Source organism: Bos javanicus, chromosome 24 (genome assembly GCF_032452875.1).
Source record: "Bos javanicus breed banteng chromosome 24, ARS-OSU_banteng_1.0, whole genome shotgun sequence".
In the NCBI taxonomy this organism is placed as follows: domain Eukaryota; kingdom Metazoa; phylum Chordata; class Mammalia; order Artiodactyla; family Bovidae; genus Bos; species Bos javanicus.
Window position 1 is genome coordinate 44884387 of NC_083891.1, and position 23948 is coordinate 44908334.

The 23948-nt window shown below is 40.2% G+C and overlaps 1 protein-coding gene across 1 annotated transcript in view; it reads left to right on the forward strand.

Annotated features, from left to right (window-relative positions):
• Positions 1-23948, forward strand: part of SLC14A2 (solute carrier family 14 member 2) — a 508248-nt gene that overhangs the window by 5695 nt on the left and 478605 nt on the right. Inside the window, exon 2 of the mRNA XM_061400049.1 lies at positions 6848-6976. The gene's annotated coding sequence lies outside the window, so the exon portion shown is untranslated. The remainder of the gene's footprint in view (positions 1-6847; positions 6977-23948) is intronic.

Here is a 23948-nt window from a genome sequence, read left to right on the forward strand (position 1 = left end):
AGGTGTGACTCTCGTTGTGGACATTCGTTGTTTGAGAGATGGTAAGACAGGGTGAAGGCAGTGCAGGTGGCCAGCTGAAGTTGTTACAAGATCCTTGGTGTAAGACCTAGGGTCAGGTTCTGTGTGGGAAGTGATGATGAGCAGATCACAGCCTCTGCTCCCAAAGGAACCTATGCTCTATTGAGAAACACACCCGCACAAATGGAGAGAGGAGAAAAGGTGGGGAAGTGAGGAAGTTTGTGCCCAGTTTGAGGATCAGAAAATGTGCCAAATTTTCAACCACAGGGCTTGTCTTGGAGAACAGTGGAGAGGGAACCTGGAGAAAGAGAAAGACTGAAATGCCAGACTGAGAAGTTGGATTTTATGCCAAGAATAGTGTATGTTGTGGTGATGATAGAGTGGCAGGAGGGCATAGTGAAAGTGCTTTAGAAAAGGCACATATAGAAGGAGTCCAGAGAATCAATCAGATAGAGAGAGCTAGGGAGAGACCTGTTGTGAAATTATGGTAGTATTCCAAGGTAAGGTAGTATTCCAAGGTAAGGTAGTATGAACATGAAATGCCAATAAGTCAGTTACTATCATTATGATTTCGACCATTATTTTTAATAAAAAGCATTTCCAGAACTCCCTCCGAATTGCTTTGTGGTATACTACTTAAAATGGATTTTGAGAAATACTAGTGCCTCTGGATATTGAAAAGTGTTTAAAAAGAAAAAACCACTTGTGATCAAAGTGTACAGAATTTGTGGGTGAAACCAAGTCTTAAAAATTTACAGCAGAATTTAGGAAAGAATTTAATATGCAAAACGTACATTTTAATTTCTGAAGGATGATAGAGAATGCTGTTTCCTAAACACCTTGACTAATTAGGATTCCCTCCTTCTTTCTGCAGCAAGGCATCTTTCACTATTAACACCCTGAATCGAAGATTAGTTTTGACTGGAGATAAGAAACCTAGGTTCTGTTTTCTTAGAGACTGAAGGTGTGACCTTGGACATCTATGGGCCTCAGTTTCGTCATTCATCTTGCTATCCTAGTTTGGTCAAGAAGATAGCAGGAGACAGTAGTGGAAATATTGAGATAGTTATTCATTTGACTTCTTAAGACAATTACTAATTAGTGGCCACCATGCCCACTGCTCTTGAGACAATTTGCTACATTTCTCTAAAAGCTCAGGAAATTACCTTCTGGAAGCAAATTAAGGATTGGGTTTCTCCCTTAATTTAAAGTATACTGCAAATCATGTAAGCATGAATGTCTCAGATGGCAGACATGAAAGCCCAACAGAGCCAGACATCTTCCTTCTCACCGCTGCACATCTCACCTCCCCAGATAATCCTTGCAGGTAACCTTCAGGCGTTGTCCTATGTCTCATGGCTTATTGAGTCTAGGGAAGGATGCTGAAGTTTTATGCTAGGACCTAAGATCTACAAAGTAGAAATATTCAGGAAAAAATGGCTGTTTTAGACTCCCAGATCAAAGTAAGTATCACTCACCTCATGAGAGAGTATCACTTCTCTCAATTTTAACACAAATGAAAATAGAGCTTTATTTAAACAGGTAATAATCCAAAGGGGTAACTGTTTTAAAAAGCAGAGGGAAGCCTTAATCGTATGTACTGACTGTGTGTGACAGTGAAGGAGGCATCTTGTAGCTTATCTAAATATAGTCTGGTAGTCTACAGAGGGTTTCATTTTCAGCTAGTCCTTGGTTTGCATTTTAGCTCTGCTACTTACTACCTATGTGACTTTAGCCAAATTATTTAAATTCTCACCTGTAATATGGCACCTACTGGATGAGATTGTACTGGGTATAAACTAGTATAAAGCTTGGAAAGCAGTACTCTACATATGATAAGTATTCAATAAATGTTAGTCTTTATTATCACTATTACTTTATTATCAATTCAATTTCCAACATTCCCCAACAAAAGGAAGAAACAAAGACTGAGATCTGATGTGACAAAAATCTACTTAAGAAATTTTACCTTCCAAGATAATTGAAAATATTTTCCTTCCTCCCCCTGCCCTGCCTGAGTTATAACTTCTTTCTGATACTGTTAATTAGAGAACAGAAACATCAGAGAAAGTCTATTTCACTTTGACTTGTCTAGGAGGAGCTTCCATGACCTCCACCTGGGTTCAGAGGCCAAAGTTAACCTTTATTATAGTACCAAGTAGTCTATTTGCAAAGCACACAGCTGATATACTCTCCAAGGGACCACAGCACATGTGGGGGAAATGCTCCCTCTGTCTTCTTCTCAGTACCCTGATCCTGGCCAGGGGCTCAGCACACAGCATTTTCTTCCTACAGAACAGCAACCAATCTTAGACCAAAACAACAAAAGAGGAGAGCTGCATGGAGTCGAAGGTAAAGGATGGAGTAATTTGCAGGGTGCAGCACAGATATCTAAATGCCATATAATTTCAGATGATATTTTTGTATCTTTAGGGGGAAGCTCTGATGCTAAGAAAACAAAAACTGAATTTCCAGTTGGATCCTGTATCTCTCTTCAAGCCACCTGCCTCTTCTCTGCATCCTCTTCTTTTTATTAAAATTTCCTCTTCTTAGTCTTTGTCTCTCCTTTCAGGTCTCCCTCCTCTGTTTCCTCTTCTTTCTTCTCCATATAGTTATCAGCAACAACACTTGACTTTCATTTAGCACTTACTATTTGCCAGAAACTGCCATTCTCAATATGCACTACATTTTTAAATCAGTCTACAAAAATGCAACTTATAGAACAACATACTTTCTTTTTTAATTTATTTATTTTAATTGGAGGATAATTGCCTTGCAATATTGTAATGGTGTTTGCCATACATCAGCATGAATTGGCCACAGGGATACATGTGTCCGGAGAAGGCAATGGCATCCCACTCCAGTACTCTTGCCTGGAGAATCCCATGGATGGAGGAGCCTGGTAGGCTGCAGTCCATGGGGTCGCTAAGAGTCGGACATGACAGAGCGACTTCACTTTCACTTTTCATTTTCATGCATTGGAGAAGGAAATGGCAACCCATTTCAGTGTTCCTGCCTGGAGAATCCCAGGGACGGGGGAGCCTGGTGGGCTGCCGTGTATAGGGTCACACAGAGTTGGACATGACTGAAGCGACTTAGCAGCAGCAGCAGCAGCATACATGTGTCCGCCTATTCTGAACCTCTCCTCCCACCTCCCTCCCTACCCTATCCCTCTGGGTTGTCCCAGAGCACTGGCTTTGGGGGCTCTTCTTCATACATCGAACTTGCATGACCATCAAACTGGTCATCTGTTTTACATATGGTAAGTTACACATCTCAATGCTATTCTCTCAAATCATCCCACCTTCACTTTCTCCCACTGAGTCCAAAAATCTGTTCTTTGCATCTGTGTCTTCTTTGCTGTCCTGCATGTAGGATCATCATTCCATATATATGTGTTAATATACAGTATTTGTCTTTCTCTTTCTGACTTACTTCACTCTGTATAATAGGCTCCAGGTTCATCTACCTCATTAGAACTAACTCAAATGCATTCTTTTTTTTTTATAGCTGAATAATATTCCATGTGTATATGTACCACAACTTCCTTATCTATTCATCTGCCAATGGACATCTAGGTTGTTTCCATGTCCTAGCTATTGTAAATAGTGCTGCAGTGAACATTGGCATTCAGGTATCTCTTTCAGTTCTGGTTTCCTTGGTGTGTATGCCCAGCTGAGGGATTGCTGGGTCACATGGCAATTCTATTCCCAGCTTTTTAAAGAATCCCCACACTGTTCTCCACAGTTGCTGTACCAGTTTGCATTCCCACCAACAGTGTAAGAGGGTTCCTTTTTATCCACATTCTCTCCAACATTTATTTTTTGTAGACTTTTTGATGATGGCCATTCTGACTGGCATGAGATGATACTTCATTGTGGTTTTGATTTGCATTTCTTTAATAATGAGTGATATTGAACATCTTTTCTTATGTTTGTTAGCCATCTGCATGTCTTCTTTGGAGAAATGTCTGTTTAGGTCTTTTGCCCATTTTTTGATTGGGTTGTTTGTTTCCCTGGTATTGAGCTGCATGAGCTGCTTGTGTATTTTGGAGATTAATTCTTTGTCAGGTGTTTCATTTGCTCTTATTTTCTCACATTCTGGGGGCTGTCTTTTCACCTTGTTTATGGTTTCCTTCATTGTACAAAACCTTTTAAGTTTAATTAGGTCCCTTTTGTTTATTTTTGCTTTTATTTCCATTACTCTATGAGGTAGGTCATAGAGGATCTTGCTGTGATTTATGTCACTGAGTGTTCTGTCTATGCTTTCCTCTAAGAGTTTTAGTTTCTGGTCTCACATTTAGGCTTTTTAACCCATTTTGAATTTATTTTTGTGTACAGTGTGAGAAAGTGTTCTACTTTCATTCTTTTACATGTAGTTGGCCAGTTATCCCAGCAGCACTTGTTGAAGAGACTGTTTTTCCTCCATTGAATATTTTTGCCTCTGTTGTCAAAGACAAGGTGTTCATAGGTACATGGATTTATCTCCGGACTTTCTATTTTGTTGCATTGATCTGTATTTCTGTCTTTGTGCCAGTACCATATTATCTTGATAACTGTAGCTTTGTAGTATAGTCTGATATCAGAAGGTTGATTCCTCCAGTTCTATCCTTCTTTCTCAAGATTGCTTTGGCTATTTGGGGTTTTGTGTTTCCATACAAATTGTGACATGTTTTGTTCTAGTTCTGTGAAAAATACCTTTGGTAGTTTGATAGGGATTGCATTGAATCTATAGATTGCTTTGGGCAATATACTCATTTTCATTATATTGATTCTTCCCACCCAAGAACATGGTATTTCTCCATCTATTTGGAAACAGCACACTTTCTGAACAAGAGAAAAATAAACCAAAAGGCTGGTGCTCAAAGACTGCAAAGTCTTCAATGACAGAGCATTGTGAAGTGGGTCAAGTTTAAATATGCTTCATGCATCTCAGTGGAAATAGCTTTTCCTACAGCATAAAAAGAAAGCGAAGTTGTTCAGTCGTGTCCGACTCTTTGCGACCCCATGGACTGTAGCCTACCAGGCTCCTCTGTCCATGGGATTTTCCAGGCAATAGTACTGGAGTGGATTGCCGTTTCCTTCTCCAGGGGATCTTCCCGACCCAGGGATCGAACCCCGGGAACCCAGGTCTCCCGCATTGTAGACAGGCACTTTACCGTCTGAGCCACCAGAGAAGTCCTACAGCATAAAGAGGCAGTGTAAATGGAATTTGTATTGCTACCCCAATGCTAATGTATTCTTTTGCAAATGGTGAATGCATTTGATTATGTATGCATGTGGATTTGATATATCCACTTGAAAACAAGCTTAATATTCTTTTAAATAACTTATTTTAATTAAATCATATACTGGAATTCATTCTTGTGCATATTCCTATGATGGCATTCTTCAATAATTATCCTGGGGTGAAAAAGCAAAAAGTGAAATGTGGTATTTATTTAACTTTATATATATATATTTATGTTCCAACATAGATCAAACTTTTGCATATATGTTATTTTAATTTTGTATAATGCACATGTCAATATTATTTGTGAAAACATACCACAAACCATATTCCCTGGACTTAGTTTGCATGCTGCAAGAAACTATTGCAAGTCTATGTGATATGAAGTGTGACTGTATTATGGTTTTGAAGACTATATTTAGATTTTTGAAGTTCAGCAGAACTGGTTTTTAATCTAGGCCCTGTAATTTCCTAGCTGTGTGATCCTGGGCAAGTTCTGCATAACGTTCATCAGATGCCCTCTTTGGTAAAGATGGGAGTAATAATAGCCACTTTTCACAGCTATTGTGAAGGTTAAATGAGAAAGTGTATGAAAATGCCTAGCACACAGTACACATTCAGCAAAAGTTAGCTTCCTTCCTCCAGCATGACTTCCATTTATTGTAGTGATGGCCCACAAGCTATATCTCTACTTTTATCAACATTTATCTATAGAATCTAACATATATATGTGCATATGTGTACATAAATACAGAGGTATATATGTGTATATGTGTGTGTTCACACCCACACATCCATCTATACCCATATAAGCAATCATGCTCATAATAAAACACATGTGTGTACCACCCCACTCTATACCTTCAGCATAGAGTCAAACCTAAGGAGGTATGAAATATTCACATATGCTCACTTTAATTCACAGGTCACCTTCCCTAGGGGGTCACATGGTAAAGAATCTGCCCACAATGCAGGAGACCTGGGTTCTATCCCTGTGTCTGGAAGATCCCCTGGAGCAGGGAATGGCTATCCACTCCAGTATTCTTGCCTGGAAAATTCCATGGATAGAGGAGCCCACTTGGCTTCAGTCCATGGAGTTGCAAAGAGTCAGGCACGACTGAGCGACTAACACACACACACACACACACACACACACACACACACACACACACACCTCCCTGCTTTGCCTTGGTAATAGTACCTTGGGTGCCATAGGTGTATGCTAGCTCCACCTAGTGGAGGTTCCCACTTTCTGTCCCATAGTGTCTCCTTGTGCTGCTCCAGCCATTGGCCCAACTCACCATTTTGCAAGCTGCTTGAATCATCATGGGCTTCCCAGGTGGCGCTAGTGGTAAAGAATCCGCCTGCCAGTGCTGGAGACATAAGAGATGCAGGTTCGATCCCTGAGTCAGGAAGATCCCCTGAGGAGGGCATGGCAACCCACTACAATAGTCTTGCCTGGAGAAGCCCCTGGACGGAGGAGCTTGGCAGTCTACAGTCGATAGGGTCACAAAAAGTCAAACATCACTGAAGTGACTTAGCATGCTCCATCATCCTGAGAAACAACTATGCTTAAGAGTTCGTCTGTACTTCTATTTAGGCCTGTTGCAGTTTTCTTCTTGGGTATTTCTGGACACAAGTACGTATCATTGAAATATTCCCACTACCCACAGATAAGGAAGAGACTTTGGACACCTCAATCCACTGGGCCAACAGGGCATGAATGACTGTGAGTACATGAATCGTGTCTAATTCCATGTCTTCGGGATCTAGAAGGAAAACTCTGTATCCTATAATGAAGGCTTCTTACATAACTAAGTTTAGGACTACTTTCTGTTTACACAAAAATATGCCTCAGACCAACTATTTCAAAGAAATGAGCTGGTTTTGCTTTTCCTTGACTATGAAGGAAGCCAGGTTGTTTGTAGAAATTATTATTGCTATGCATCAGTTAACCATGGAATTAAGTCCTCATTTCCTTCAGCTAGTGGATTTAATGCACCCAGAAGATTAATAATAGTGGAGAAAACCAGGTCATTAGATCGGTGTCTAAATAACCAATTTGTTTTGCAAGTTCTTCAACCCATTGAAAATTTTATAGGCAGCTGGGAAACATAGTAGATGAGGTGAGGAACTCTAGTTCAGATATTGTTGGTTGGTTATTTAAGCCAAAGAACTAGTAAACTCTCTTAAAAATGAGTCATGCCCTCATCAATGTTCTACTGAAATGGTCAGTTTAATTATTATCTTATTTCAGTTGTCCATATAACAACAAAGCATATACAAGTTGAGTAGGGGAGGAATGTCAACTTGTGGTCCTCACTTGCTCCCCTTTTGCCTCAAATCTTGGCCTAGGGCCCAAGCACATTTGCATTAGTCTGATGGAGTTTTCACTGCTTCACATCAGTTATACCAATGCTATTGCTGAGTATGTTACCTACAGGCTCAAAAAAAAAAAAAAAAAAACGTAGCAGAGCCTTCTTCCTAAGAGTCCCTGCTTCCAGGATGAAAGAAAGGGTGTTAGTAGAGAAAAGGTAAGCAAGAGTGGCAGAGAAAGGCAAGATAAGATTCACTGCTGGAACAGATTTGGCCCAAACTTTCTACTACTAAGTTAATAAGTCAAATATTATGAAAGAAGACAATAATTCAAACTAGAGGTAAGTAGATTGTTCTACTCTCTTTGTGTACCGTAAATGAGAATTGTATGAATTTACTCAACCTGACTCACATTGTGAGAACATAACTTGTTTGGAAGGGTTAGGTTTGTTTTGGCAAAGGTTGAATGCCCCACTTTGCCTTCCTGTTCTTTTGTTTAAGGGGCAAATGATGCTCATTTGACGTATCTTGTGAGAAATCGGCATCTCAGTTTCTGGGCTGGAGAGATAGAGGAGGAAATGAAAGCACCATGTTTTCATTAGGCTTGAAGTTACTTATCTGCAAAGAGCTTCTTCACCAACTGAATCTATTTGTCCATGTTCTGCCTCTCAGTACAACTGCCTATGTCGTAATGTTACATTTTGTATCTAATATTTCTTGCTACTGTTTAGAAATCATTGTGCCTACATTGGTCTTCATCAATAATTTTATGTAGCATAATCCATCACCATATTGGATGTTGGGGCAAGGAGAAGGGCATTACTTTGTCTTTCACTTGGTGTTCAGACAGCTCTCTCATATTGATTTCCTTGGCTTGTGTGTTCATTAGATGATGATTTGCACTTTTCCTGTATTGTGTTTATCCAGATTATGTTTCAGATGCGCCTACAACATATCATCATTAACAACAAACATTTATTGAACCCTTATGGGCTGTGGATAAGGCTCCAGGCTAGGTGCTAGGGACAAGATGAATTTAATGTGATCCCTACCCTGGAGGATTTTATTATCTAGTGCACCATGTTTGTTAAAAAAAAAAAAAAAAAAACTTAATGGCTTACACCAAGTCAGTGCTAAAGGCAATAAATGCTCTTGGAGTTCAGGGACGGGAGTTATTGGTGTGGGCTAGTCTGGTCAGGGAAGGTTTTATGAATGAGATGAAATTTGAGTGTCTTCATAAAGGACGAGGATATTTTTATGGGATACTGAATATAATGAATTTCTGTATACCGCTGTAACAGGTTAAAAACTGAGTACTGCCTGTATCCTTATGAGATCAGACAAGATCAGGCATGTTCAGGGTAGTATGGCTGTAGTAATGCCTGTTTCTTTAATACAATTCTGTTATTAGTCATTTATGAACTTCAGACAGACAATCACCACTCACCCGTCTTTCTAAAAAAGATATTTATTTACTTGGCTATGCTGGGTCTTATTTGCGATGTGCAGGATCCTCCATCTTTGTTGCAGCATGCAGGACATTGGTTGTGGCATGTGGGATCTAGTTCCTCAACTAGGGCTTGAACCTAGGCCCCCTACCACAGGAGCCCAGAGTCTTAGACCACCAGGGAAGTCTCTCACCTGCTTTCTACAATACTTTTTGCAGAGTTTTATTGTTAATAGCCTCATGTACTTCATCATATACACCAAGGAAAAGCCAGCCAGTCTGTCAACTTTCTCATTAAGAGGTATCTGGGCTGTTTGCTAACTTTTAAGATTGACATTTACTTTGCCTACAATTTGCTCCAGTTTGTGTGAATGAGTGAAAGTCACTTGGTCATGTGTGACTCTCTGTGACCCCATGGACTGTAGCCTTCCAGGCTCCTCTGTCCATGGGGATTCTCCAGGCAAGAATACTGGAGTGGGTTTCCATGCATTCCTTCAGGGGATCTTCCCAACCCAGGGATCGAACCCAGGTCTCCCGCACCAAGGGTGGATTCTTTAAACTGAGCCACCAGGGAAGCCATTGCTCTAGTTTTTTTTTTTTTTTTCCTGCTAAAAGCTCTAATGAGGAAAGAAAAAAAAAATGTGAGGGGTGGGTGGATATATTTAATGACTTCTCGAAGCAAAGTGAATTTTAAGGTAATAGATTAGGAAAGAAAAAAAAAGAATGACTTTCTCATAAATGTTGCTGTGCTAATCTTTAAGAAAACTCAAGTTTGACCTTGGAAAAGATATTAGTTCCCCAGGGGAAATATCCATTTATGAGCCATTGTAGGGCTTTTCTTCAATAAGAAAGAGACAGTCAGACATTTTTGAAGATTGAAAACTTTGCTTATTACTTTTGTGGGACTTACTAGTTCAACTAGATATTTACTTAGACTTATTGACAGAAAGCCTGGCAGGAAAACTGTCCATAGCCGGCAGTACCAATATTCGAGGGACTAAGCCCTGTGACTTTCCTAATGCCAGTTCTCTTTCCAGAATGCTCTCTGTGAATTATGTTATTTTTGAAAAAAATCTGTCTTATGACTTATTTTGGCTTTGGTGGAACAAGAGAAAAGAAAGAAATGAAATCCATATTTTCTTCCTTTCATTTCTTCATGTGGTGTTTACGTAGGGGACCCCTATGGCATACATAGTGTAACATTGCCCTGACCTCCTGGGTTAAACAGGGGAGAAAGGATGGATATTTACATACTCTAGGAATAGAGTTCTTTTCTATGACTGTTCTCCTTAATCCGATCAAGTGGTAATTGGATTTAAATTTTCTAATTAAATACAGTTCAACCTTTTTCATTTTAGAATAGCATCTGAGGTGTAATTTGGACAGATATTCAGTGAATGTGAAGCATAAATGTTCAATCAGGGATATTCCTTTTCACAAGAAGCACCTCTATGTTCCTTTCCCAAGATGGTTGGATGTGTTCATGGAGGGTTTACATGCCATGTGGAGGGAGCGGGAACTGACCTGCTTGCTATCTTCCCTGCTGATCACAGAGTGAGGCTGGTCTGTTCTGGTTCCTGAACACATTGTACTGGTGTCTGCCCACTATGGCTAATCCCACCTGGGTTTTGTTTCATTTTTTGTTTGTTTGTTTTGGTGGATCCTGTGCTTCACTTACACCATCAAAATATATTGTTACTAATATAACCATGGAGAAGTTTCTGTACTTCTTCTTTTTTTTTTTTTTAATCCTTCTCATCTAACCTAGTATTGTAGGGCTCATTATCTTCGTGTTCACCCCACGTTAGAGTCTATGGGAACTCAGAGGACCTCTTCACGCAATGCACAAGTCATGTAGAGACAGAGTGCTTGCTCTTGGGCTCCTCTAGTTGAGATTTCTCCAGCCGTCTAAGGTATAGAGGGACAGAGCAGCATCAGCCTGAGTGTTCTAGAAGACTCAGACTCTAGAGTCTAATGTGTTGGGTCAATTAACTCCACATCCTTGATCAAGGCCCACAAAAGTCTGGGCTTTTGATTCTAAGGGAATCTGACTGTATTTTTACCCTGGGGGTATCCACACAAAATCCTTCTCTCTTTGCCTGGAATGCTTTATTCTTATCTTACCTGAAAGAAACTTCCCTACTGTCTCTAATATCTATAGTAAGAGTTAGGGTAAAGTTTTGCTGCTGAGCTTGCCAAGCTTGGTTTCTGATTTTAAGGGAAGATTTTGGAATTTAGTAAAACCTGTCTCTCTTAACCAAGGCTGATTTTGAAAACAAACAACTTTTTATCAATATGGGACTCAAAACCCAATTTTCTCTATTTATTTGTATTCTTGTTTTAACAGTTCTAGTCATCTCCAAAGCAACTGATGGCTCTAACAAAATAGGGAGAATGTGTGAGAATACACAAAAATATATATTGGCTATGTTATAAAGTCTACCTAAAACCACTGAAAGAAAAGGGCAAGGCTCTGAACAGTTACTTGACTATGATTGTAGTGGATTCCCTGGTGGCTTAGATGGTAAAGAATCTGCCTGCGATGCAGGAGACCTAGTTTTTATCCCTGAGTTGGGAAGATCCCCTGAAGAAGGGAATGGCAACCCACTCCAGTATTCCTGCCTGTAGAAGCCCATGGACAGAGGAGCCTGGTGGGCTACAGTCCTTGGGTTTGCAAAGAGTCTGACGTGACTGAGCGAGTAACACTCATGGTTGTAGTGAGAGTACAAAGTTGGACCACAGTGGGTTGGAATAATGAAGAATGGCTCCTCAGAGGCAGTGGAGCTTGATTTGGATCACAGGGATAGAAGAAGTAGGATAGATGTGAAGAAGAGGGAATGGATTTTTAATCAGATTTAATACTTTCTTTCCACATGCTTCCAGAGCTCTGTATTTATACTTCATATACAGCTTTTAGTGGTTTTTTTAATTAATTTTTTATTGGAGTATAGTTGATTTACAATGTTGTGTTAGTTTCTGTTGTATAGAAAAGTCAGTCGATTATACATATATAGACAAATATGCACTGTTTTTAAAGATTCTATTCCCATATAGGACTTACAGAATATTGAAGAGATTTCCTTGTGCTATACTGTAGGTTCTTACTAGTTATGTTGTGTGTAGTAGTATGTATATGTCAATTCCAGTCTCCCAGTACATCCTACCCCTACCCTAACCCTCACTGTAGTTTTGATTTTTATTTCTCTAATAATTTGTGGGGCTTCCAATGTTGAGTGTATTTTCATGTGCCTTTTGGCCATCTGTATGCCTTCTATGGATAAACATCTATTTACATCTTCTGCTCATTTTTTGATTGGGTTGTTTAGTTTTTTGATATTGAGGTGAATGTGTTGTTTGTATATTTTGGAGATTAATCCCTTGTTGGTTGCTTCATTTTCAAATATTTCTTTCCCCCTTTCTGTGGGTTTTCTTTTTGTTTTGTTTCCTTTTCTGTGCAAAAGCTTTTAAGTATAATTAGGTTCCATTTGTTGATTTTTGTTTTTATTTTCATTACCCTCAGAGATAGATCAAAAAGGTCTTGCTGCAATTTATGTCAGACAGTGTTCTGCCTTTGTTATCCTCCAAGAGTTTTATAATATCTGTCCTTACATTTAGGTCTTTAATTCTTTTTGAGTTTATCTTTGTGTATGGTATTAGAGAATGTGCTAATTTCTATCTTTTACACATTGCTGACCAGTTTTCCCAGCTCCACTTATTGAAGAAACTGTCTTTTGTCCACTGTATACTCTTGTCTCCTTTGTCATAGATTAGGTGACCATAGACATGTGGATTTATCTCTGGGTTTCCTATCCTGTTCCATTGATCTATATTCTCTTTTGTGCCAGTACCATACTGTTTTGATTACTGTAGCTTTGTATTACAGTCTGAAGTCAGGGAACCAGATTCCTCACACTCTGCTTTCCTTTCTCAAGACTGCCTCGGCCATTCTGGGTCTTTTGTGTTTCCATACAAATTACAAAAAGTTTTTGCTCTAATTCTGTAAAAAAAAAATGCAATTGGTAATATGACAGGGATTGAACTGAATCTGTCAATTGCTTTAGATAGTATAGTTATTTTGACAATATTGATTCTTCCAATCTTAGAACATGGTATACCTACCTGTTTGCATCACCTTTGATTTCTTTCATCAGTTGTCTTATAGTTTTTTGAGTATAGGTCTTTTGCCTCCTTGTTGTTTAGTCACTGAGTCATGCCTGACTCTTTTGTGACTCCATGGACTATAGCCCACCAGGCTCCTCTGTCCATGGGATTTCCCAGGCAAGAATATTGGAGTGGGTTGCCATTTTCTTCTCCAATTTGCCTCCTTAGGTATGTTTATTCCTAGATATTTTATTCTTTCTGATGTCATGATGAATGGGATTTCCTTAATTTCTCTTACTGATCTTTCAATTTCAGTGTATTGCAATGCCAGAGACTTCTGTATATTAATATTTTCTTTTGACTCTTTTGGGTCTTAGCTGCTGCATGTGAGATCATTCACTGTGGCATGTGGGCTTCTCTCTAGCTGTTGCACATGGGCTCTGAGCGTGTAGGCTCAATAATTGCAGTGTGTGCTTAGTTGCCCTGTGACATGTGGGATCTTAGTTCTCCCACTGGGGATTGAACCTGCATCCCCTGCATTGGAAGGCGGATTTTTAACCACTGGACCACCAGGGAAGTCCCTGTGTATTGATTTTGTATTCTGCAACTTTATCAAATTTATTGATGAGCTGTAGTAGTTTTCTGGTAGCATCTTTAGGATTTTCTATGTTTAGTATCATGTCATCTACAGACAGAGACAGTTTTACTTCATTTACAACATGGGTTCCTTTTATTTCTTTTTCTTTTCTGACTGCCATGGCTAAGACTTCCAAAACTATGTTGAATGATAGTGCTGAGAATTGATATCTTTGTCTTTTTCCTGATCTTAGAAGAAATGCTTTCATCTTTTCACCACTGAGAATGATGTTTGCTGTGTGTTTGTCATATAGGACCTCTATCATGTTGAGGTAGGTTCCTTCTCTGCCCGCTTTCTAGAGAGTTTTTATCATAAATGGGTGCTGAATTTTGTCAAAGCTTTTCTGCATCTACTGAGATGATCATATGGTTTTAGTTTTTCAGTTTGTTAATATGGTGTATCACATGGATTGATTTATGTATGTTGAAGAATACTTGCATCTCTGGGATTAATCTCACTCGATCATGGTGTATGATCCTTTAATGTGTTGTTGGATTTGGTTTGCTAGTATTTTGTTAGGGATTTTTGAGTCTATGTTCATCAGTGATATTGGCCTGTAATTTTTTTTTAAATGATATCTTTGTCTGGTTGTGATATCAGGGTGATGGCAGCCTCATAGAATGAGCTTGGGAGTGTCCTTTCTTTTGTTAGGACAGTTTTTATTGTCTCTAAGTTACTCATGGGTATACCTTACTATAAGATAATAAATTACTTGCAGAGAGGGACAAAAACTTTTTGTATTTACATCTACAATATTACTTAGCCGTGTGTGTGTACACATTAGGTCTTCATATACATTTAAAATGTAACATGTTAAAACCTTAGAATTTAAAATTTTCCCCTTAGCTCTCTCTTTTAAAACTGCTGAGTTCTTTTACAAAACTCCTGTATTAAAGAAAAACACTTTAAAAAAATCTGAATAGAGATTTACCTTAGATATTCTTTAATATATTACTCTCTTATCTTTCTTGATGTCCCACCCTTCTTATCTATGGGATTTCCATATATTGGTCACCTAAAGTTGCTATTTGTTTTTTGTGTGGTAAAATATGCATAACATGAAATTTACCATTTTGACCATGCTCCACGCCCCCCCCCCATATTCAACCAATATTTATTACGTGCTTACTCCATGATAGGCAATGTAGTGAGGGTGGGGATGAGTTCAAGCCTCAAGAGGACAGTGGTGCTAGTTTCCTGACTAATAGATTGTCTCAGTCATTTTGCTTGTTTCATCCTGATTCTGTATTTCATATTCTTTATTTAAGTCCTGAAAATTAAAGTGTTATAAATTCTCAGGATTGGGTTAAGGCAATCACTTGGTGATCAGATGGTTATAGGGCCACACAGTCCAGGAGTCAACAGAATTTCAAGACAGAAATAAGTCATGGAAGAGACCAAAGTCACCAATTCACAAGACCAAGATAAGTCTTCGTTTGTGGTCCTAATGTTGACCCTAGGTTTACGCAATCTTTTTGCCCTTACAACTCCACCCTCTAAGGCCAAACTCTGTGGACCACAGCAAGCTGTGTTGATTTCTTCCTTTCTTTTTTTTTTTTGTTTTTGCTTGACCACTTTTAAGTGTACAGTTCATTGGCTTTAAGTATATTCATGTTGTTTTGTAACCATTACCACAATCCATCTCTGAGGTTTTCATCATCCTAAATTAAAACTCTATTCATTAGACAGTAAAACCCCATTTGCCATCCCTCCCCAGACCCCTGGTAACCAATATTCTACTTTCTGTCACTATGAATTTGGCTACCTAAGGTACCTTATATAAGTGGAATCATACCGTAGCTGTCCTTTGGTGCCTCTTATTTCACTTTGCATAATGTCTTTAAGGTGTGTCAGTATTGTAGCATGTGTTAGAATTTCCTTCCTTTTTAAGGCTGGATACTATTGCATTGCTTGTATATACCACATTTTGTGTACCCATCACCTCAAGTTTGTGGTGTAGATAAAATGCTCATTACCATCCAATAGGCACTTATGTGCATCTCTGGGTATTATTTGGTAACTTGATTCTTTTTATATTGTGAAATACTTGACTATTTGATGAAAGAAAGTTAAATATGATCCTTTCTAAAAAGAAAGAATGTTACTAGAAATAGCACTTCCTCTAATGCCACTAATAGTATTTTTAAGGTCAACTAGGGTAGTAGCTTAGATTTTTAAAAGAAAAGCAAAGATGTTTTTATTTTATATCTTAGTTTCCTTTATTCTGTAAGTCATTGAAGTGGCTAGAGACATCAAGCTGATGTTCCCCAGGCCAATAATGCTGAAAGATCCTTTGCACAGAAGAGGTGCCGAAGGTCAAACTTGTGAGTGCTTCTCCTAGTGGCACCCTGCAGATTCTCCTGTTACACACACATTTTAAAGTCTCTGAAAAGTTTTGCTGCTTAGAGAAAACAAAAACAAAAAACAAAAAGTCCTCATGCTTCATTTACTTTATCTAGCCTTTTCCAAGTACATCTTAACTCAAAATAATTTTTCAGTAGTTATTTTGGTAAAACTTCAACGTGTTCTGGATTAAATCAAGGTACAATCTTTAGAAGATAGCAAAAGTGAGAGCGCCTGAAAAAGTGGGTCCTCTCAGAGGCTTGAGCTGAGTGGATCGTGACACACAGACAAAGAATTTCCCCCTATGTTTGCATAATTAAGACAAAGGCACTTAGATTCATAGTCAGCTAATTCATTTGTTACTTGTTTAAAAAAATTATTTAGCTAAACTCAAGAATTTATTTTGTGTCCACATAAAGAACACTGAGAAAAAGATGTAGGAAATAGTATTTTTTGCCTACACTTTTGTGGATGGGATAGTAATGTTATTTAAATAAATTTATTTTAAAAAATAAAATTTATTTAAATACAAAGTTGCTTAAATCAAGCTTTTCTCAGTCTTTTGATCTGTGAAGCAAAAAATAAAGAACTGAGTCTTAGCCAAGCTTTCCTTAAGTGGTAGAGTCCATTAAAGGGAAGGAGGTGATAGGTTGAAGGAGATTATCAGAGTTGTGGGTGAAATATTAAGGGAGCTCGCAGGAAAAGATGCATTTGAAAAAGAGGAAGAGAACTTTTCAAAAATCAGTTTTATGTTTCTGTAGACCTCACATGCCAATTACTAAGAACTTTATAACTTGGTAAGTTTCTCATGGTTTTTAAACTCTGTTTTCTGAACTTTGCTGATTATGCATATTTAGCTTACTTTTAAGCAAGCAAGAGGGTTATTGAGGGATGGGGGGACAGGAAAATAAATTCAGAAACTATATTTTAAGAATGAGAGTGTCCTTGCAATAAAAAGGAGTGGGCAGCAATGTATAAGGAGAGCCGGGAGGCAAACAACCAACACACAAAATCAAGAGTAAATAAACTGTGACGCTGTTAAAGTTTAAGAGGTAGTCCCCAAGGCGGACACTTGTTTCGGGTTAAGGCTGTGAATCTTAATTCAAAGATAGATGTTCTATAGGGAGCTAAGTTAATGTAGTCAGGTTTTCTGACCACTAGTCAGCATGCAGTGGATACTTGGTGTTATAAATGGTGATCTTAGAACTCAATAACATTATTAGATTAAATTAAAAAATTGATGTTGATCTTTACCAGGTGAATTCATTCATAACAGAGCTAGAAAATACTACTGGTAGTAAGCATGTAGATGATTTGAAAGGTGGAAAATGCCATAAGAACAAAATGCCAACCAGTCATATTTAAAGCAAGCCACCTAGTTGAGTGACCCTTCACTGGGTTTATCTTGCAGGAGAGTTTCTCTGACATAAATGTCATTTAGAAAGAAATGCCAAGTCTTTTAGGTAATCAGAGGTACCCAGATAATTATGACTCACAGACTGAATGTCAGTTCTGTCGTTGATGGTCATTGCTCAGTCCTAGGTTTCTGAATTCTGTGAAGGGCATTATTTATCAAATAAAATATTTCAGGCAGCCATTAATTCATTGAACTGAGACAATGGTTTTAAATTTACCTGATTTAGGTTTGACTCACTTAGGCCCATAAATGAGTCTGTTGGTAAGCCTATCTTCCTGATGTCACAGGCCTTAGGCCTTGGGACAGGCCATGAAGCTATTTGGGATACAAGCACGATGGCATCTGCTGAAGATATGTGGAAGCCTGCACTGGAACTCTGAATCATCAGACTTAGAAACTGATCTTGAACCAATTCAAACAAAAAAGAGAACGTTGGGATCTGTGTGAGTTTCCTAGGGCTGCCATAGCAAAGTGCCACAGACGAGGGGGTTTAACAGATGTTTATTTCTCACAGTTCTGAAGGTTAGAAGCCCAAGACCGAGGTGTCGGCAGTTTGGTTTTCTTTCTGAGGCCTCTGTTCTCAGCTTGCACATGGCTGCTTTATCTCTGCATCCTCACGTGGTCTTTTCTCTGTACTCGTGAGCCCCTGGAGTCTTTCAGTGTATCCAAATTTCTTGTTCTTATAAAGACATCAGTCATACTAGATTAGGGTCCTCCATAACACCTTTATTTTAACTTAATTTCCTCTTTAAAAGTTCTATTATCAAACAGAGTCACTTTCTGAGGTACTGGGAGTTAGAGATTCAACATTTGAATTTGGAAGGGGGCACAATTCAGCCTCAAAATATGGTCATTGCTCAAATCTTCTGACTGGCAGGGCAAGAGCTTAACTGGGAAAATAAGAGATCAAACGTGGTCAAGATTCTGTTCCTCTAAATGCCATTCTCTCTCTGTCGGCTTCACCATTCTAGAAGTGCTTCTCCATAGGAGGGAACCACGGCCTCCGGCCTTGCTGACCTCTCATCTTTAGTACATTATTAGGGAGGAAAGGAAATGCCTCTTCCCAGCTTGAGTTTGAAATATCCTGGAGAAAGCCACTGATTGATCTATCTTGCATCAGGTGGTTTTCCATGAACCAGTGCAGCCACAGCTGTGAGAACTTTGGTTCAAATTCAGCCAGAGCCCATGGCCACTGGCTGATCAGCCACTGCAGATCACTGCAGATCAGTCACTGCAGCCAGGGAGACAGGATTTTACCAAGATAGTATCCCTCATCTGGAACATATTTCAGGAAGAGGAGTCGTTCTTCCAAAGTACCTTACCATAGGGGAAGTGAGATCCAATCAGGCACTCCAGTGTATCTTTGGGGAAGTCAAACATATTTCAATGCAACGTCAGAAAGAACTCTGAATAGTGGTCTGCTGCTGCTGCTGCTGCTAAGTCGCTTCAGTCGTGTCCGACTCTGTGTGACCCCATAGACAGCAGCCCACCAGGCTTCCCCGTCCCTGGGATTCTCCAGGCAAGAACACTGGAGTGGGTTGCCATTTCCTTCTCCAATGTGTGAAAGTGAAACGTGAAAGTGAAGTCGCTCAGTCGTGTCCAATTCTTCGCTACCCCACAGACTGCAGCCTACCAGGCTCCTCCATCCATGGGATTTTCCAGGCAAGAGTACTGGAAAGGCTTGCCATTGCCTTCTCTGGAATAGTGGTCTAAGGTAACTCTAATCTGGAAAGATGAAAAGCATGCTAGGGCAGCACTTGGTAGGAACATCCAACAGGGTTTTGAGGAATCATTAAAGACAATGACCTTAAAGAAAATTCCCAGGAGGAGAAGGCTCACCAAGTGGAGTGAGGCATAGAGAAGAAATGCAAAGTTTTGTGTGGGAAGTTTAGGGAGCTTGTAGGTATTTCAACATGGTGGCGTGAAATGTAAAAGTTGAGACTAGAGAGTCCATGTCTTAAGAACAGGCAGTTTGAAAGGCCCACAGTGGATCCAAAGTGATTCTGGGTGTCTTACTGTTGTCCCAATGAAACAACAAAGCTTAGAACTTCCATTAAGATAAAGGTATGAAGAAGAAAAGGGAGAAGGTAAAATAATTTGGTTTGGTTCTTCTTATAAGGCTTAACATTCCCTATTGAGAAACACTAGTTTGGGCTGTGACTCTGGACTAGGAACATCCTTTCTTTGGTTCTCAGTTTACTGATTTATTTCAAGTGAAAGGATTATTCTTGTCTGCATTGTTAAAACCCTGCCAGGTCAGCTGGTGGCTACCTACCTTTCTATCCAACAAATGTATATCTTGAATACTGATTGTTAGCTCCAACTGGCCTTAGTGCTGACCTCAGTTTTGTTTTAAGAAGGTTAAGTGCCAGAAGCCCAGGCACAGCTTCTCAGAAGATATGTGGTCTCTCTCTCCCTCTTTTTTTCCCTCTTGGCTGTGCTGTGTACATTGCAGGATCTTAGTTCCCTGACTGGGGACCAAACCCAGATTTTCAGCAGTGAAAGCAGAGTCCTGACCACTGGATAGCCAGGGAATTCCCTGATCTCAGTTATAGAATGCAAAGATCTGTATTTGGCCTGGGTTTTGTCTATGAAAAACTGCAGACAAATAAGGCTTAATGTGAACAATAGAATATTAGTGCCAGGTTGCTGTACTTTCACAAACTAACATGTGAAAGATAAAAAAATTCTGATTACACTCAGAGCAAGGGCATTTGAACTGAGGTGGTGAGAAAAAGTTCACAGAATGGTGGGATTTCAACTAGTCCATAAGGATGGTTGTGATTAACATGGACAAAGACAGGGGGTGAGGTCATCGAGAATGGGGATTGGGCATCAGCTGGAGGGGGACTGTGAGCAAGGGAGGAGAAGTGGGAAAGGCCAATGTTTATCCCAGAGTCACTCAGGCCTGCAAAGGGCACTCCTGCCCTTCTGGATAGCACTTCACACTATCTCTGGAATATTCTAGACTATTTTTATCCTATTGCTTGACACTGTATATTATCTTCTGGAGATAAACCTCTGCAGAGTTGGTCCTACACACAGAAAGCAGACACTTATGGAGCTTAATTGGAGAAGGAAATGGCAACCCACTCCAGTGTTCTTGCCTGGAGAATCCCAGGGACGGGGGAGCCTGGTGGCTGCCGTCTATGGGGTCACACAGTCGGACACAACTGAAGTGACTTAGCAGCATGGAGCTTAAATAGTGCGGATGGTCTCCCCATCTGTCTGCCCCTGAATTCCCTAATGATACTCAACTAACATCACTGAAAACCCTTTCCTCCCCTCTCAGTCCCACAGCGGGCCTCAAGGCTGCACTGAATGAGGAATACCTGAGTGCTGCCATCTCTGCCATCACCCTCTCATCACTGACGATCCTAGCCACCTTGACTACAAGCCCGATAGTGCCACGACTTTTATAGTTATCCTTCAGTTTAACTCTTTCAATGACCCTATAAGGTGGGTTTTATATTATTATCTCCATTGTACCAAATGATGAAAATAACACTTAGAGATGTTTAGTGACTGGCCTACAGTCACAAAGGTGGTAAGTGATGGATCTGGAACTTAGACCCTGGCCTCTGATTGCAGGGAGCTCACAATCCCTGTGTGTGAGTGTGTGTGTGTGGCGGGGGGGGGGGGGAGGGTGGTGTCAACAAAGGACGGGAGTTCCGGATGAGAAACAGCCCTACTATGGGTAGTATTTGCCATTACACAGAATATCCAAGCCCTCATTCAGTGATCCTTGCTCTGTCTTCCTTAACGGAGTATTTGGTTGATGACTGCGCTGGGGCAGACTCTGGATATTGAAAGATTTGGGGGTAGGGTTGGGCTCTAAATAAAATATAGAATTTTGCTAAATAAATGAGAAAGAAAGTATTTCAAGTGTAGAATTCCCATGGAACAATTAAGGATGTGGATATTACAGTGGAAAGATGAAGCTAGACCATGGGTGGAGGGACACAGAGGCACTGAGCAGGAGCATGGCTTTGGGGATAGGTAGAGCTGGGTTCCAACCTTGGCCTTACCAAGTCCATGAGCAAGTTACAGGTTCCCTGAACCTTAGCTTCCTCCTCTGTGAAATGAGAAGGGTAACAGTGAAGACCAATCTTTTAAAAACAGATTAAATTGTGCAAAGAGTCGGACATGACTTAGCAACTGAACAACAACAAAATTCTGCAACAGTGCCGAGCAAAGAGTAGATTTTTCAATTAATGGTTAAGTCTACTTTTTAATTGGTTTTATAACTGAGGAGTAAAATTCTGTCCAGCTTCCTAGGCAGCTGGGAAGTGATCATTCCTACCTAGAAACTTCCACTTACCATCTATTAATAATTGATCCACTTTCCTCTGTCATCAATTTGCCTGTGCACTTATTTCACTGGTGAAAACTTACCTAACCCCTACCATGTACTGAGCACTGTGGAAGCAAAAGCAAATAAAAGAGGACCTGTGATGGATGTTTTATTTTTCAACATATTTGTATGCATATGGCTTGTTTTCCCATCTAGAAAACAAGGAAAGAAAAAGTTTGAACTTGGGGAAAGCAAACACAGTCAGAAATTTGGGTCTTGGTAGATGGACAGTCAGAAGGAAACTCAAGCTGAGGTAGGTTCTTCTTATTTCCAACAGTTTTCATGGTGTGTGTGTGTGTGTGTGTGTTTGTGTGTGTATCTCATCTGTCCCTTGATTAGGCTTCCGTGTTATGTCTCCACTAGGAGTCCTTACATGAGAGGCAGCCACTCTCTTTCCCACTGACCAGTGGGGACAGAGATGCCTCCTCACAGCTCCCAGAAGGTCTCTGACGCTAAGCCAGCCCTGAGGTCCAGAGACAGATCATCAGCATTGGTCAGAGCCTGAGGCTGGGCTTTGGAGGCTGGCAGACCCCAAGACTCTTGGGCTCTTCTGCGTTGGAGTCAAGCTCCATGGGGCAACTCTGAGGAAACAGGGCCTTTGTGAAATGCTCCTTTGATGAGAAGCATAACATAAATACAAATCGCTATTGAGACAGCTTCTGAGGAGCCACTTCAATCCATTTGGGCACCTTTGATTTTATTCTCTAGTTGCTTTCCTTCTTTAAAAAAATTTAATAAGAGCATGTTTTCATCTGGCCTCATGGGAGTAATTCATTTATTTAAAGTAATAATAAAGTTTCAGTATAATCCTTGGTTCCCAGAGAGGGAGGAGACTCTTTGAAGGATTTATTTTTCCCATCCTTGAAGTGCAGGGAGACCAAGCAGCTGCCGTGGGGAGTAGTGGTGTCCTGGAACCCACTGCCATGGCAATAAGCAAAGTGTCGGGGGTCACAGGGAAGCAGGGGCATGGAAAACACTCTCAGAGCTCTCTTCTTTCCTTCTCTCTGCCTCAAGTCCCTCCTTCAAAGAAACCAAGGGGTAAACTACGATGAGGCCCCAGGTCAGCAGAGGAAACCAAATAGCATCACAGCCAAGTCCAACTCAGGCTCCAAAATGGATGCCCATGAGGAGCAGGCCAGGCCAGATGGGTCTATTCAGAGTCAGATGTGGGGCTCTGAGGGCTCTAGAGGAGTGGGCTCAGCTGTGGGACACAGGAAGGGTTCGGAAATCTCCATCTCCAGTGGGTACTGGGGAAGGATGATAGCATCTCTACCAAGAAAACCAGGGTTATTTGACTATCTGCCAGCCAGTATTTTAAGTGCTTTATGTGCATTATCTCATTTAACATGTACATGAAGCACATACCAGTGTAATTCCCACATTATGGATGAGCAAAATGAAGCTTTTGGCAGTTAGATAACTTGTCTAAGGTCATGCAGCTAGTCAGTGATAGACCAGGATTTGAAACTGGTTGGCTCCAGAACCCAAGTTTGTAACCACTATATGCACTACCTCTCAGGCTGGATTGATTAAGGAAGGCTGATGGGAGTGGTGATAACAGTTGAGATTACTTTTGATTGCAAGCAATAAAAAATCTGAGTTATGGTGACTTAAGTAAACAGGAGTTGATTTTTCTCTCCTAATGAGAGTCTGGAGCTAGGCAGCTGCTGGTGCTCAATCAAACGCCATGGGTGGGGAGACTGTTCCTTTACCCTTTCTACATGCACCTTCTACTTTCTACCTTTTCATCCCAAGAAGGCCATACACATCCAGACATCACATCTGTATTCAAGGCAGGAAGACAGAAAGAAGAAAGCCTGGTGCTATCACTACCTGTTTTCATCCAGCGGGGAAGAAAATGCTTTTCAGGACCAACCTCTCCCCAGTAAAAACAGACTTCTTAGGATGCACGGATGAGAAGGGAGTCACACGACCTCCCCTAGCTGGAAGGAAGGCTAAGGAAAGGAAAAATTTGTCTCTGTACTTTCTACATGGGAAGGACAGGAATGGCTTTATGCAATTGTTCCATAGCTTAAACGTGACCTGATCATCGGTCAGGAAGAGAGACAGGGAAATGCAAGTGCAA